Here is a 5148-nt window from a genome sequence, read left to right as displayed (position 1 = left end):
CTAAAGGAGCCTGACCCGTTTCCTCACTGCCCCAAAGTAAGTACGCCTGGAAGATCAGTTTTATTAACGGGTCAGCACCTGAGGTCTCTTCAGTAGCAAGAAGAAGCGTCCCTGGGTGGGCTTGAACCACCAACCTTTCGGTTAACAGCCGAACGCGCTAACCGATTGCGCCACAGAGACATAGGATCACCTTCTCCAAAAGTACAGCAAAAAGGGGAAACCTCTCCGTCGCACTACAAACTCAAACACCAGAGATTTAACCAGTGTAAAATACCATCATCCCCTTGGAGATATTATGAATAAGCTTTGTGTTAATACAATGGGAAAAATGTCTGATGAGCATTGTATATTATGTCTCCATAAAAACAAGTGAAGAGGTATTCCGGTAAGACTAACTCATCATTTTGCAAACTGCGCACAGACTGCAACACGGTAGAATTGTGCACTGACACTTTGCAGAGTATTGCGGGTGCGCAGTTTGGGTTTTCCAGCGGGTTGGGTTTGCAGAGATTGAGTGAGTTAATGCAGCCATAGATGGCTGTCACCTTTTGGTGGGTAAAATATGGCACGCAGCAGGTGAGAAGATGTGCTGGGTATTGATTGGAAAGGAACATGTAAGGCAGAGAAGGAGCAAATGCAGTTAAAGTAGAAGTGCCAGTAGAGCGTGCAGGTGCTTGCTTTCTTCGAGAGTTGACTATATCTCAGGTGGCACAGGACATCAGCTAAGCCGGTATAGTTGGCGTGCAATGGTGCTGTGAGCACCCCAGGCTTGACATGCCCCGCTACACTCTGACTTGCCCTGTAGCAGTGTTGTCTTAGCCGGTAAGGAGTCGCGAAGCCACATTAGAAAAGAAGGAAAGACCGAAGACAACTGCATGGATGGAAATGAAAATGAAAGAACTACTTAATCTATCCCAGGCCGCTGGTAAATAATCCTCAGAAGAAAGTTCTGTCTTTGCTGTACACTCTGATAATCAATATTATATCTCTGATAACTGATCTGTTAATTTATATTTAACAACATACAGCGTATACAACTGAAAGTGGAGCTGTTGTAAATATGGTATACAGTGGTTTGAAATGATAGTTAAGAATACTGTGTAAATGCTATCTTAATGGAAAATGAAAAAATATCTGAGGGAGAAAAGTAAAAAAGAAAGAGGCGTGAGAGCAGAAACTGAAGTGGCACGGATGGGAAGAGGGGACAACAGCTCAAGAAAGTGTCTGACAGGGTCTGTCCGGAGTGGCTCGCCTCACTGGGAACAGAGATACTTCTGGGAAGATTGCTTGTTGTAGAGGATCCACAGCAGTAGAGTCGTGGGGACAGAAGATGAAGTACTGCAGGACAAAACACCATAAGTGGGCAGGCTGACACGCCAGAAGAAACCTGGATTTTAAAATTCTAAGACAGCCCGAGGAAAAGTTTCAGAGAGTGACCCCGAGCTAAAGCATGGCTTTATGGGTATGCTAATCAGGTGATGGGTGACATTTCATTTTTATAGCCTTTTTTGTCAGTTCTCAAATTAAAAAGAGATCCAGCGCTGCACAGATGTGATACCTGAGCAGAAGGGGCAATCTGTTTATTCGACAAACTGAAAGGATAAACCACGGAAATCCAAACTTGTTTTACCAGCTCATTAGCATGACCAGAATGCCATGGTTTACCATGTATTTTCTCCCACTTGCATTCTTGCTTTGTCACGAGCTGGATTTGGAAACAGACGGTGTCGCTTCTCAGCACAGATGTCATCACACTCCTTCATTTTCGAAACGTAGCTGAGTTTTTTGGTCGCTGTAATCTTAATAAACTCCTCTTGTCTTATCAAAGGAGGTCCAGCAACCACAGCCCCTACCCCCGCCCCGAGTTGTTTGGGGTTTCCGATTTTTTTTCACCCTCCCTTTTATGTCAGCTATGTGCCTGTAGTTTTCCTAGTATCAGTCACGTCCTGGTGGGTGGCATCTCTTCCTTGTCAAGACAAGGTGCTTCTTATATATTTCGTATAGATTGCCATCCGTTGAGATCTAGTCTTTCTTACGTCTTCCTCTTTGGCCGGCATCTCACGTGGTCAGCAGTTTGCATCCTGACATCACACGTCCTAGAACTCAATCTTACATTCTTCTCGGCCACTTCCTGAGTATCAGAAGCACTTAAGACACGGAGGGAGCCGCTTCAGAGACAAGAAACTCCCTTCAGTTAGAACATTCGTTCATTCAGTTGAAGGCCGAGAGACTCCCCGAATTCAAAACATTTGTTTCCGCCTCTTTTGGCTGATAGCTCACTTTCAGGGCAGCGCCGAGGGTGAGCTTCAAGCGCGACAACTCTCCCCCACATGAAACTACTTAATAATTAATCCGCCACAGATTGCCCCACTTTATTCATTCAAAGGAAAATGAGCTATGAAGTTTAAGGCTGCTCGTTTCAAAATTCCATTTGAAGTACCAGTAGAGAAAATGATGGCAGTAACCTTAAGTGTGTTAACCCTATGGACTTGTCTGCCGTCGGACAGGGTCAAGTGCCAGTGGCTTCCTCGTTAGTATAGTGGTGAGTATCCCCGCCTGTCACGCGGGAGACCGGGGTTCGATTCCCCGACGGGGAGCACGTAGCTTCTTTTTGGTCTAGCTTTCATCAGAGCACTGGATCATGCCTGTGAACTATTAACAACCTATTAATAGTCATATCGACTATTCATTTCTGTGGTACGTGGTTTGATTCTGACAAAACTCCTTTAGTGACTGCGTTAGATGGAGCGAGTGACTATACCAGACTCACCAATGGGGCATTCTTGTTTGGTTTGACTCCTTAACAGTCACCTTGACTGCAGGCCTAGTAACTTGCTGTCAGCCCATTGCCACGAGCTTCCTGCTTTCTATCACTGCTTTTCAGCAGTGAGTACAGCACAGATTTCCAGATAGTCACCCCCTACCTGTAGTGCTGAAGCTCAACCTGGTGTCGGGCCTAGTATAAGGGGCAAGGTGTAGCTCAGCAACTTGAAAGATTGCAGTTTTCGACATAGTTCTCTTTATCGGTCTCTCACCGGTGACCTCGCTAAATAAGTTGCTCACACTGTTCAGCACACTTTAAATATATTCATTAATTACTGCAAATATCGTGCGTTCTGTTTATTTCGCAGCGTGCTACACTTCTAACACGTGGAAACTAACCTCGAGCTATTTGTCGCATAAGTTTGAGTCGAGGAAATCATGGCTGCAAAGAGTCAGTAGACCAGCGCATACCCACGCTGCAGAAGCATGCGTGTGTGCACACATATAAACGTATCTACCTATCTGCCTCTCCATCTATAGCAATAGCTATATGTACGATACGACAGACAGCTAGCTAGCTAGCTGGCTGGCTAGCTAGCTAGAGACACAGTGAGATGTCTAGGAGAGGAGACGAGCAAGCAGGTTCTGTAGTGTAGTGGTTATCACGTCTGCTTAACACGCAGAAGGTCCTGGGTTCGATCCCCAGTGGAACCATTATGCCAGTGCAAGATAAGAGAATTGGGGTAGGCGTGATGAAGCATAACAGATTCGTTTCCAGTAACCCAATCCTTGGTTTGAGATACCTTTAAATGTGCTCTTGATTGCTTCAGATAAAACTGCTTCAATTGAGAAAAATCCTGCTCTGCTGTGCGACAGTATATCAGTTGACGTACAGATTGCAAGGGCACAGAAACAATTGCCGACGCCTTTAGATTACGCTCAAATGTGTTTAAATGCACAGATGCTAAGTATTTTGAAATAAAACCGCAGCTCTTTAGTAACATCTTTACAGGTTGGTAGGTGGCCACAAGGCCTCTGGCAGCTCGATCACTAGGGAGCCTGCCCCGCTTTCCTCACTGCCCCAAAGTAGGTACGGCCTGGAAGATCAGTTTTATTAACGGGTCAGGACCTGCGGTCTCTTCAGTAGCAAGAAGAAGGCCCCTGGGTGGGCTTGAACCACCAACCTTTCGTTAACAGCCGAACGCGCTTAACCGATTGCGCCACAGAGACATAGGATCACCTTCTCCAAAAGTACAGCAAAAAGGGGAAACCTCTCCGTCGCACTACAAACTCAAACACCAGAGATTTAACCGTGTAAAATACCATCATCCCTTGGAGATATTATGAATAAGCTTTGTGTTAATACAATGGGAAAATGTCTGATGAGCATTGTATATTATGTCTCCATAAAACAAGTGAAGAGGTATTCCGGTAAGACTAACTCATCATTTTGCAACCGCGCACAGACTGCAACACGGTAGAATTGTGCACTGACACTTTGCAGAGTATTGCGGGTGCGCAGTTTGGGTTTTCCAGCCGGTTGGGTTTGCAGAGATTGAGTGAGTTAATGCAGCCATAGATGGCTGTCACCTTTGGTGGGTAAAATATGGCACGCAGCAGGTGAGAAGATGTGCTGGGTATTGATTGGAAAGGAACATGTAAGGCAGAGAAGGAGCAAATGCAGTTAAAGTAGAAGTGCCAGTAGAGCGTGCAGGTGCTTGCTTTCTTCGAGAGTTGACTATATCTCAGGTGGCACAGGACATCAGCTAAGCCGGTATAGCTGGCGTGCAATGGTGCTGTGAGCACCCCAGGCTTGACATGCCCCGCTACACTCTGACTTGCCCTGTAGCAGTGTTGTCTTAGCCGGTAAGGAGTCGCGAAGCCACATTAGAAAAGAAGGAAAGACCGAAGACAACTGCATGGATGGAAATGAAAATGAAAGAACTACTTAATCTATCCCAGGCCGTTGGTAAATAATCCTCAGAAGAAAGTTCTGTCTTTGCTGTACACTCTGCGATAATCAATATTATATCTCTGATAACTGATCTGTTAATTCTATATTTAACAACATACAGCGTATACAACTGAAAGTGGAGCTGTTGTAAATATGGTATACAGTGGTTTGAAATGATAGTTAAGAATACTGTGTAAATGCTATCTTAATGGAAAATGAAAAATATCTGAGGGAGAAAAGTAAAAAGAAAGAGGAGGAAGAGCAGAAACTGAAGTGGCACGGATGGGAAGAGGGGACAACAGCTCAAGAAAGTGTCTGACAGGGGCTGTCCGCAGTGGCTCGCCCTCACTGGGAACAGATATACTTCTGGCAAGATCGCCTGTTGTAGAGCATCCTCTCCAGTAGAGTCGTGGGGACAGAAGATGAAGTAC

General features: G+C 45.3%; 3 non-coding genes across 3 annotated transcripts; 2 read left to right on the top strand and 1 right to left on the bottom strand.

The window, feature by feature from the left end:
- Positions 1–106: 106 nt before the first annotated feature.
- On the bottom strand, positions 107–180 carry TRNAN-GUU. The gene has a single exon. It is a non-coding gene; the product is annotated as a tRNA-Asn (tRNA).
- Positions 181–2525: 2345 nt separating this feature from the next.
- On the top strand, positions 2526–2597 carry TRNAD-GUC. The gene has a single exon. It is a non-coding gene; the product is annotated as a tRNA-Asp (tRNA).
- Positions 2598–3404: 807 nt separating this feature from the next.
- TRNAV-AAC lies at positions 3405–3477 on the top strand. The gene has a single exon. It is a non-coding gene; the product is annotated as a tRNA-Val (tRNA).
- Positions 3478–5148: the final 1671 nt, after the last annotated feature.

The sequence above is a fragment of the Protopterus annectens genome, chromosome 15.part0 (genome assembly GCF_019279795.1).
Source record: "Protopterus annectens isolate FY-2018-M chromosome 15.part0, PAN1.0, whole genome shotgun sequence".
Lineage (NCBI taxonomy): Eukaryota > Metazoa > Chordata > Ceratodontiformes > Protopteridae > Protopterus > Protopterus annectens.
Note: the sequence above shows the minus strand (reverse complement) of the source record. Positions and strands in the feature narration are given on the sequence as shown.